Source organism: Crocodylus porosus, unplaced genomic scaffold (genome assembly GCF_001723895.1).
Source record: "Crocodylus porosus isolate Cpor-Errol unplaced genomic scaffold, CroPor_comp1, whole genome shotgun sequence".
NCBI lineage: Eukaryota > Metazoa > Chordata > Crocodylia > Crocodylidae > Crocodylus > Crocodylus porosus.
This window is the reverse complement of record NW_017728907.1, coordinates 49,426,641-49,438,551: the sequence shown is the minus strand read 5'-3', so window position 1 is coordinate 49,438,551 and position 11,911 is coordinate 49,426,641. Positions and strand designations below refer to the sequence as shown.

Sequence of the window (11,911 nt, the reverse complement as noted above, 5' to 3'; positions counted from 1 at the left end):
CCAGGAGTGACCAGGAATAACGGTCACAAGCTGGCAGAGGGGAGATTCAGACTAGACATCAGGAGGTGTGACTTCACGGTCAGGGCGACTAGGATCTGGAACCAACTTCCAAGAGAAGTGGTGCTGGCTCCTACCCTGGGGGGCTTTAAGGCAAGTCTTGACAATCACCTGCTGGGGTCGTTTGACCCCAGTACTTTTTCCTGCCATGGCAGGGTGTCGGACTCGATGATCTGCTCAGGTCCCTTCCAACCTGAACAACTATGAAACTATGAAACATTACAGGCATTGATTTCCTTGGGAGACATCTACAGTAGCAGCTATCATGCACATGAAGCATGTGGAACTGTACCAGCAATTTGCTGCTGGTTGGTAACATCCATCCCAGAAGCTGACTCGCATCAGATTGGAATACCTGGATAAAAACAGAAACACCACTATCCTTATCAGCTTCTCCCATGACAGGTTTTCCGATGCTTTTCCTCCTCTCCCTGGGGCTTTACTGCTGGGCAACAGAGCAGTGCTAGTAATGTAGATGCCACTGAACTATTGTGCTGCCTTTTCATACTAGGCCATTGTCATTAGCAGCATGTTATTGTCACTGATGGGACAGCCTTTGTGGGGTGAGCTTCGGTGTGAAGGAATCATCCCAGGGGCTTACAACATTTCTTAGCCTCTGATATCTGTTTGAGTTGCCAGGAGGGTGAGAATAAACTCAGATTCCCTCTGGAAAAGCCTGCCAAGTGTGATCATGGGTGTGAGCAAAAATACCAGAGGAATGGAGCAGCATGACAAGGAGAATCCAAAAAGCAGAGCCTAAATTCAGCCATGAACTCTGAACTATATACATCCTAGGAGATAAATGCAAGGATGTCTTGAGCCCATAGAAGTGATGACACCAGACAATGAATAGGTTGTAACATGATGTTGCAGAGAAGCACATCCTGTGACAGAGACCATGAAGGACTTAATTTCCTCTCTGCATAAGGACGGCTCCCTGCTTGCCCTGGTTTCAGAGCTGGCTGCCACAGAATGGGTAGTGGGGGAAGGCTCTGTACACATAGGCCTGACCTGGAAATGGAAAGTTCATCCCACAAAAATGCAAAAAAAACCCAGATGAAGAATCCCAAATTGCAAAGAAAATTCAAAATCTTGATTTCCTCCCTTCCCAGTTCAGTTGGTTCTCTGGGCTCCCCTGATCGCTGGCTGGCCAGTGCCCCACTGGGACGGTCATCTTACTGAGCAGCCTGGGGACCTGGTGTCTTGCCAGGAGGGGAACTGGATATCTGGAACATTTCAGTGTTTCCAAAATACAATCTCCACTTCTTGTTAAAAAGATGCTTGGTGATAAGACAGACAAGGACTTAGGCAGCCAAGGAGAGGGGCTGCTAGGGTCAGGGGACCCTGGGAGTTTGCAGGTTCTTTTGGTATGCAGCCCCCCCCCCCCCAGTTGCCTAGTAGTCATCTGGCAAATCCTAGAAAAGCAGGATTGGAAGGGACCCCAAGAGGTCATTTAGTTCAACCCCCTGCCTGAGGCAAGAAAGATCTTGTGGCTTGTAACCCGTAACCTTGGTGTTAATTTTGTTTTAATGCACAAGAAAGACTTTTAAAGCATCTGGAAATCCCACTCATGCAAACAGACATGCAGTTGCAGTGCACACATGGACAGAAAACGTGGTGTGTACATACGCCCATTAGCATCATACTTTAACCAGCTGAGGTAGCCAGGCAGAGCAAGGATCTTAGTGCAGATGATCCTTGAATCCTGGCCTTCCCACCTGCCTGCTCTCTGTCAAAAGCTGGGATGGGATTGACAGGCATGTCAATGATGAGGCAGGTGTGATCTTGTGGAATCAGCATTTTCCTAAGGAAAGCTGAAGAGTCACAGAAGAAAGTGAATGCTGTACCCTCCACTGGATTGGCATACCAGGCAATTTCAGGAAGAGAATGGCAAGATTTTGGGGAGGTGGGGAAGGAGAATGCATTCAGAATATGGTCCCACAGATGTCACTGGGGCTGGGATTTCATTCTCTGAGCACCCCGAGCAAAATGAAGTGAGTGGTGTTTTTTTGCTCAGAAGGGTCAAAGCAGCCAGAATTATGACAAGATACAACAGCAAGAAGGATGTGGCCTTCTTCTTGCTGCTCCTGCTGGGCAGTGGGCCTGCACAGAAGGCTAGTAATTAATTTCTATAATAGAGCCCGAAGAGTTTAAGGGCAAAAATAAAAGCACTGCCTATAGTCTTCCATTCAGCAATCATGTCATATTAAATATAGTACCCGGCAGGGCCGTTTAACGGAAATAAGCACTACTGTGCACTTTGCTGGCCTGTAAGGCCATATTCAGTACGTCAGACTTTGGCATAGGCTGAAGGCCAGAGTGGATTCTGAGAATACTTGAACAATAGAGAGTCATCATTGGCCACAGGTGCTTCCTGAATTGATCTTTTAGCTCTGCTGTTTCAAATTAAATTTGCAGCAGCTGCGGCCTCTGATCTGTTCAACTCATTGGAATCTGGATGAGGCAAACCTTTTTTTTTTTTTTTTTTATCCCTGCTCCGTTTCTGAAGGAGCAGAGAAAGAGAGAGAGAAAACCATTGATTTGCTCCGGAATGTGCTCCCTTCCTCATTGAACAGAGGCCAAAGCCCAAAATGTTTGCTGTTATCATGGGGCAAGGTAATGAGATTTATGTTTAGCCATCCATTTCCCATTGCTTCTCTTTAGGGCCCGCGATCAGGTCCAAACAGAAATCAAATCACATTCAAACGTTGCGCTAGCTCACCCAGCAAATATACTCAGGAAATGTTTTCGTGCTATAAAAAAGCAAAAGTTGATTCAAGAATAATTTCAAAAATGCTTATTTGCATTGTTGCGCATTCAGAATATGGTTTGATCTTTTCTGTTTCTTTTTTTTACATAGAAGTTAAAACTTTTGAGGAGGGAGCATTCAAAGGGCATAAGAGCTGCATTTACAAAATGGGGAGAGGCTCCTAATTACACAGATAGGCATCAAATGGGGTCATGAACTATCTTATCAGGTTTGATGCCCAAATGCCAAACAAGACAATGGGAGTTGTGCTTTTAAACTGCTGACATGCTCTTGTCAATAAAGGGACTTTCGACCTTTTTTTGTGACTAGGTGCTATTGTAAAATCTGACCCATTCGTACTTTCAAGGCTTTTTTTCCTTAATCTGGTAGGCCCAGAATTTCAAAGGTGGGGTTTTTTTGGAAACCCAACATGGTGTTTCTCTGCATCAAAATCTTTAAAACCTCATCCTCTCTAGCAGTTTTGAAAATGCCATCCTACTCCAGTGGGCTCTAGCCTCTTCCTTCTTACCCCCTCAAGGGCTGCATTGTGATCCTAACAAGGCCCTTGGGTTTCCCACTGCCAATTTATTTTATTAGTTAATCTTCTTGCTGCTACTGCCAGTCCCAGGTGTGGCCCAGAAGTCCCTCATTCTGTATAGGATTAACAGATGTAAAACAGACACCGCTTGCATTTTGCTCTTGAATATACCTGTTACGTGCAAGCTGAGCAGATGCACTGACTTGAGCACAGGCTCAGCAAGGAGGATAATATGCCTGTGCTACATCTGGGGGAGTATACGGTCCATTGTCAAAAGGCACTATGGCAGCATAGCTGATGACCTTGAGCAGCAAGCAAGCTAGTTTGCTTGATGGCTGGTTTTGTGGACTGCTGCAGTGTCTGAGAGAGGCAGATTTACTTACCTTTTTACGTGGCACTGAGTCTGCCCCGCCTAAGACTTGCTGCCTCGATACAAATACACTCTGAGAATACACACACAATTTGTGTGACCTTGAACAGCACAGAATACACCGAGGGGTCATATCGCTGTCCCAGAAGAAATCTATAAAGGTGTTCAGAACAATATAGAGGATCCTTTTTTGTGGGCTGACCCCGCAGTTGCTGCTGATTCTGGTGCTGACATAACTTAGTCCTTTCTAGTCAAAACTAGGAATTAAGGCTTGGGAGAAATAATATTTTTCAAAATTAATTTGAGAAAATGTGTAGGTTCAATCCTTTTTGTCTGGGAATGAGCGAGCTTGTTCAGGTAAGGAAAGAACAGGCAAAAATATTAACCTGAAGTGTTAGCTGTCCCTGAAACAATTTTTTCTTCATCTTGAATACCTTCTGTGTTGAGGCGCTGTGGTGTTTTCTTATTGCTGCTGGGAAGTTCTGGGTGTTTGCGTACCCCGGGCCATCAGGACATCCCTCACTATCAGGATGTAGGGGACTTCCTCAAAGTCAGGACATGAGAGAAGCAAGGCAATAATTCACTGTTTCTGCACAAGGATATCTATCATTGGCAGTGGCTCCAGTGAGAGGTCTTCAGGGATGGATAAGATGTGCGTGTACAGTCCCTTCTCGGAAATCATCGAATATGAATTTTTAATGCTTTCAAAATTTGCCGCAGAAATATGTCCAGGGAATTCCCATGTGTCCATAAACATATCCTCCTTTATGATTTACATATTTCTGATTCTTTGCTTTTTGCTCAGCCCTAAATGGATGAGGAAAAAAAAAATAGGAAAAGCTTTCAACATCATTGCCAGAAATAATAGTTCATTTTCAATAGACGCTTTCAATAGAAACTTAACCAGTCTGCAACTTAATCCAAGCAATAGCCAGTGTGTCTTTAGGTCCGTTATGTCACCTGTAAAACAGAGGATACCTAATGAAAGACTGAAATTTAAAAGGATGCTTCATAAAATTCTGCAAATGAGCCCTTGACGCCAGTGACCCAAAAAGACTAGAGAGAGTTGGGACATCTCGGTTGGATTCATTTTCTAATACACAATTTCCAAGTTGCTAGCCCCCCCTTGGGAAAATTTCGCTTTTAGTGTAAAACCTCTATTTTACTTTGGGGGAAATCATTCAAATTCTGCATCTCCCTTGATCTAGGGGGGCTTGTCTGGGGTGACTGCTGTGGAAACCTAGACTTCCAGGTTCCCTTGCTCTTTGGCAGCCCACCAGCTGGACTCCTCTATGGCCAGCACTCTTGGGCTCTCAGCCTTATGGGTCTTCAGGATCCCAGAAGTTCGGAAAGCTCTTCCTCCAAGGTGGCCTGTTTGTCCTTGTTCCCAGGCTCCAAAAGCTTTTTGGCTCATGGCCTGTCATGCTGATGGGATTTTAGGCACTTCATAGAGCCCTGGAAACATATGGAAAAAGGTCATACGGCTAGAGCTCATTTTGATTGTTTCAAAATGAAATGTTGGCCTCCTTACTTCACTGGATATTTTGATTGTTTTTTCTGTTCTGCATTCCAGCCAGCGAGGATGCAGATATTTTCACCTTTTCACCTCAAGACTGTTGTTAGGAGACCAGTGCAGCTCCATAGGAGCTGAACATAAAGTTGGTCCAAAGCCCGTTGAAGTCAATGGACAGATTCCCAGGACTTTCCATTCGCTTTGGATCACGTGCATGAGATGGCTTTTTAGTGGCCTGCATAAGCTGCATTGCTCTGCCTCCCATCGGACAGATGGCCACGTCACATGTAGCAGTGCCATCGCTGGCATTTGTCCATTAGCTTTGTTGGCCTTCTCAATAAGGAGGACGCAGTCAGTAAGGAGACTCTGTCTGACCACTTTTGTGGTACTCTAGAGATCACCACTGAGAAATGCATCCCAGTCATCTGCTCCTGGTTGTGATGCTCTTGGCATCAATGTCATGCAGTCTGCACTGCAGCCCTTACTGTAAGTGTGGACATATGTGGGCACTCTTTACTAGCTTTAAACGACCTACCCTTGATCTTGCAAGCAGTTTAGCCTCAAAAGCCCAGAGTTCATTTTTCCCAGCTTCTTGGATAGGTGTTTCAAGCAGTGGGGATCCCTAAACTGGTACCAATTCCCCCGCTACCCAGTTTGAGGCTGGTTCAGGTATGTCTACAGAAGCTACAATCAGAGCAGTAACTACAGTGCAAATATAATCTGAATGACTAATAGCCGTGGAGACGCTGGGTCAAATGCGGTCCAGGTAACTAGTCCCGTATACACAACCTCGTTCTTTCCGGAGCAGAACCGAAGCTGGGTCAGCGATGGAGTTTGCCCTGTCTACGGTCAGGCTCCACTTTTCCCGTGGAGTGAAGATTTCAGCCTGGGGTGACATCAGTGGGTTTAATGTGCTGTTACACTTTGTACCAGCTCAAGTGGGACAAAGGTATCAAGTGGTATCATGTGGTTTGAAAGGCTGTCTGTTTATCTAGTGAAGCCTGCGGTCTGTTTGCCATCACTCAGTCGGCCCAGTGTCAACTTTCTCTACCTACATTATCACACTGCCATGCCGAGAGGCCTCACACATTTCACCTGACAGCTTTTCTTCTTTCAGAGCTAACGGCTTTAACTTCAGCAGTGGTGTTTGTTGGTGTGTTTGGCAGCCATCAAGCCAGTTGCTAAGCTGTTAGTGTAATTGTAGGTACTGGGTAATGATGATACATGACAAATGCAGAAGTCTGTATAGCGCACGTGATGTCCTAAGAGAGAAACAAGAAAAAACAGATGTGAGGTCCTTTCTCCATGTTTCCCTGTTCATCACCATCCCTGCAAGTAAAGTTTAGTTCACAAGAATGTTTCCTGAGACGGGCAGCAATGAAAATGCTCATGTTTCTAAACATGAATAAGCCTAAAAATATATTGTCACACTCATCAAAGTGTTCGGGTACTTACATGGACAAGATGAAGTCTCTAGGTGTGATTGAGAGTCATCCAAAAACAGAAGCAGGTGATTTAAATGACCTGTCCAATAGGCCCAAACTGCGAACACTTGCATTGGAGAGTACTTAATGAGGTAAGCTTAGGGGTAAGTGCTGATTTGTACAAATTAAGGTCTCCACATAGTGACTTAGAACTAAATTAGCAATTTTTTAACTAGGAGCTGTGTAAAATGTTTTTACTGTCTGAGCCCCCAAGGCCTGAAATACACTCCCCGCAGAGGTGGTGCAAGCACCTACTCTGGACTCTTTAAAGAAACGTTTGAACGCTTATCTTGCTGGGATCCTTTGACTCCAGCCGACTTCCTGCCCTTGGGGCAGGGGGCTGGACTCGATAATCTCCCGAGGTCCCTTCCAGCCCTGATGTCTATGAAATCTATAAAGCAGCAGTAAATAAAGCAGAAGCTGGGGTTTCAAATGACAATTGAGTCATTTTGATTAACAATCAAGCACCTACTCAAGCACCTATTCTGAACACCTTCAAAAGACATCTGGATGTCTATCTTGCTGGGATCCTGTGATCCCTGCTGACTTCCTGCCCCTGGGGTAGGGGGCTGGGCTCGATGATCTCCCGAGGTCCCTTCCAGCCCTAATGTCTATGAAATCTGTCTTCCCACAGAACCTGTGAAATATGGAAACAGCATGTCCATCCAGTCAATTATTTTCTGTGTACAGCTTACCCTGCTTTAGCTCTCAGAAGCATCCAACCTGCTACAAGCTAATATTGTCATCAGAGCCCTTTGAGGTTCACCCTGCACTACAGCCTTCACACTGTTTGCAAGTGAACATCAGGCCAATGTGTTTTCCATTTTCAAGGGATTAAATTCCTGTCTTTTGTCATCATCGTAGCCAAGTCAGACCTGCCCAGGAAAGAAGCTTCTCCCTTCCTTGTGCATTAGGGCAACCTCCAGTGTCTCAGAAGACACGTCCTTCAATCCATATGTCAATACTTCATCGCTCTTGAATTGTGAAGAGTACTCAGTTGGCAGTCTCTCTCTCTTGCACACTCTCTCTTTTTCCCTGCAAAATGAATTTGCATCAGTCTGTTCGGCGAGACACACATTTTTCCCTTGCACTCTGTGTGTCCTCCAAACCGAAGAGAATGGAGAACGGGGTCTGTGTAATAACAACAGCAACAAAAAAGGGTTGGTGAAAGGAATCAGATACTTAATAGGGATGTATCTGAACACTTGAGTAACAGCTATTGACAAGCACAATATGGAAAGGATTTTCTTACAGCCCATTGTTCTGTCACAACAATCCAAGGGCAGGATTAGCGTGTGCTCATTTTCTGTGAAAAGGAAGGGCAAAGGGTTGGGAAGGCCTGATGGAAACGGAATTGTTCCCCTTGGCCCCAGTGCTCGAATCTATTCTTATTAGTAATCCCATTGACTTCAGTCATACTGCTTGAATGAGGCCAACCCTAAGCTCATGCGATGCATATCACGAGGCTGATTCTCAGCTGACATAATTGTCATGAGCCCATTGAAGTGAATGGAGCTGTGACAGGGTTATACCAGCTGTGCTCCCATATACTATGTCCATCTACTTAATCAATAAAGCACGAATCACTATAGGAGGAAGAGTTTTTAGTAGTCTCAGCATCAACCTTACCTTGCTGCTGTCATTTAGTGCTTTGGCTGGTTTCAGTGGGAAAACAGGGTAAGGCTGTGTGCTATCGAGAATCCCACGCTAGACACAATTATGTATCAGAGGTTTAGAGAGTCACTTCAATCCCAGCCTCCTAGGTCTTGTTCACAGACACTGTCCCTGTGACTTCTTCCATGCTGCATTAAGGAAAAATTATAAACAAATCTTCCAGTTGCAGCATGTACTCTGTGGTTGCAAAGTGCTGGAGTTACATAACAGCCCTATATACATTCATGACCTTTTTTTTTCTTTACATGTAATTACAATTAGTTATTGGCAACCCCTGTCCCATGATTGAATTAGGTTTACCACCTCTTTCCAAATTGTATTTTATTGGCTTGATTTCCTTACTTAGGAGCTAAAAGGTCTTTGCAATTACGTGTGAACTAAGCTTAACGACAATCCCCTTAGGATAGGCAAACAAGGGTTATTATCTCTGTTTTATGGACTAAAACAGAGAAGCAAAGTAACTATTTTAGCTTGAGAATTTTTCAGTTTTCTAAGGCGGCTTTGTAAATCTGAGTGTTAAATATTGGCTAGTACCCCCATAGTAGGCAGGGTAGATTTTCACCTTATACACTAACCAAAGTATGTGCATATACATATAAATAGCTTGTGTGCACAAGTACTCTCTCTCTCTCTCTCTCTCTCTTATACCTATCTATCTATCTATCTAGCTGTTATAGATATACATATCTATAGACATCTATATCTAGCATGCAGGGGGTGGTCCCAAACTGGCTCCATGCTGGGCCAGGACCAGGGCCCAGATGATATGGCTCTGCAGACTGGATCTGGCCCCCAGATAGATAGATAGATCGATTGATCAATTGATCTACTTGGTCAGTCTATAAAGTGCAAACCTACCTCACCTTCTACTTGACTTCAAACTAACACAACTAACAGCGTCTCTCTGGTACCCACGTATCAGCCCTGCAGTCTGCTCTATGGAAGGCCATATCAGTGTAAATGTGCATGTTTCATAGTTTCATAGCTTCTAGGGTCAGAAGGGACCTGAGCAGATCATCTAGTCCGACCCCCTGCCATGGCAGGAAAGAGTATTGGGGTCAAACGACCCCAGCAAGATGTTCATCCAACCTCCTCTTAAAACCCCCCAGGGTAGGAGCCTGCACCACTTCTCTTGGACGTTGGTCCCAGACCCTAGCCACCCTGACCGTGAAGTCGTGCCTCCTGATGTCTAGCCTAAATCTCCCCTCTGCCAGCTTGTGACCGTTATTCCTGGTCACTCCTGGCGATGCTTGGGGGAGCAGGGACTCCCCCAATGCCTGCTGGTCCCCCCTGACTAGTCTGTAACAGGCCATAGATCCCCCCTCGGCCTTCTCTCGTGGAGGCTGAACAGGTTCAGGTCCCGTCGCCTCTCCTCGTAGGGCCTGCCCTGCTGCCCCCAATCATGCGAGTGGCCTCCTCTGGACCCTGTTTGTCGCTCTCAATTGGCCAGGGCCTTTTGAGGAATGAAACTTTAATCCATCTAGGTCTCTTGTAAAAGAAAGTCTCCTCTAACCCCCTTGTAATGTATGCAGTCACAGAATCGTTATGACTTGCATGCATCGATGCACTATCTCAGTGGTGAAGGCGCAGGCAAGGCCCCAGAATCCTGATCTCCACTTCAGCGCTTTAACAGCTACATTACATTCCCCCTGGATTTGCCCCAGACTTTATATTGCAGAACTACTTCTGCCAAAGTAAAGCCAGCCACACAAATACCTTTGTCGAGACAAGGCCTCTTCATTTATTTTTGAATGGCTGATATGAATCTGGAGCCTGTTGTCATCAAAGTGCATATTCACAGAGATGAACCCCACTGCGTTTCGGTGGCGTGTAGCACTTTGAAATAAGGAGGAAGAGTGAATAAGTCAGGATGAAGGGTTCAGAGTATTAACTACTTTACATGAAAAACCCCACTGGAAACACATGTCTGTGCTCCAAAGTTTTCCTGAGAGACAGTGAGGAAGTCGCACACTAGCCTATTTGTGGAAAACCAAACAGTTGCCTATTGTCCTTGACGTGAAATGCTTCCCAAATAAACAGTCTCCCTTTCCACTGAGGAAAAATGATACGTCTGTATAGCCAGCATTGTAATCACAAGGGACTAAGTTGGGCTGCCGCTTAGACTTTATAAAGATGCTGGTTTCTGTTGGCATTTATATTTGCTAAATCCTCCAGTCCGTGTACATGCCAGCACCATTTAGCAAGGGCTGGCTTATTCAGTGAAACGGAGATATTTTCCTCGAGCGTAATAGTTTTGTGTACCCACATCTTTGTGTCTCCGTGTTTATTAGGCCCTTGGAATGTAAGATGCAATCCAACTGGCTGAGAGAGGTTCATACCGCCTTTACTTAGATGTGTCCTTCTCACCAATTTCCAGAGGCAAAACAAGCCATTGACTGACTTGGTCATGGGTTGAAATAAGCTCACGTGTTCGGGGAAGCCAGAGCTGCAATGGAGGTTAACTCTGATGCTGAAGCCCAATTAGGGTACAATGAGCCTGCAGTGGAGATATTTAAAATCTAGGCTTAAAGAATCCCTTGCCCTCCTTGACTGTTTATAATCCCCCCTTGAATTAATGCATCACAATAAAGGTTGGCTCCTTACGGTGGTTAGCACCTCATTGCGTGTGGCCCTCATCCCTGATATCGTGCTCAGAGCTGACACCTTGAAGCACAACAAATGTGCAAGACCAGACGTTCAAACGAGCCTCTCGATGTCCTCAAGCAAACAACTATTGTCTTATACAAATCCCAGCATTGACCCATGCAGATTGGGCATCAAAACAAACAGAGGCATGTGAATTGTCCCTGGAGTTCAATGCAAATCTTGTGCATGTATTCCTCGGAGACTGTACCAGGGACAGCTTGATGTAAGAAAGTGCGGGGATGTGCAGATCCTGCAGAAGGGTTTACATCTAAAGAAGTGGGTGATATGTATTATTAGGGAGGAGAAATTAGCAGAATCAGAAAATCCCTAGGTGGTCACCTCAATCTGTATAGTCTGTAAGAGCTAGGAAAATATTTGGTGATACTTGCAAACCGTAGTGAGATTTTAATTTCCAACCTCCATCCCAGGTTCAGAGGTACCATTTCAAGGTGAGATATTGCACAAGCACCTAAGTAGAGGGAGGTATTTCACTAGTTAGTCTTACTTTATCCTATATGTGTGTATAGAAAAAGCACCTAAGATAGAGGTGTCAAACTCAACTGGCTCCAGGGGCCAGGGGAGTTGCCTGGGACCAGTCCAAAGCCCAAATGAATGGTATGGGACCAGCCCTTCAGGCTGGATCAGGCCCGGGACACTCCCCTCCCCATAGTCATGAACAATCCCCCACAGTTGTTGTTCAACACCTTCATTAGCGACTTGGATGAGGGGGTAAAAAGTGCCCTGTTCAAATTCACAGGCAACACTAAGATGTGGGAAGTGGGCACGCTAGAAGGGAGGAACAGGCTGCAATCGGACCTAGACAGGTTACAGGGGTGGGCGGATGAGAACAGGATGGGATTCAACACTGACAAGTGCAAGG

General features: G+C 45.3%; 1 protein-coding gene across 1 annotated transcript in view; it reads left to right on the top strand.

Annotated features, from left to right (window-relative positions):
* Positions 1 to 11,911, top strand: part of TRABD2B (TraB domain containing 2B) — a 406,241-nt gene that overhangs the window by 346,385 nt on the left and 47,945 nt on the right. The gene's annotated exons all lie outside the window — the stretch shown is intronic.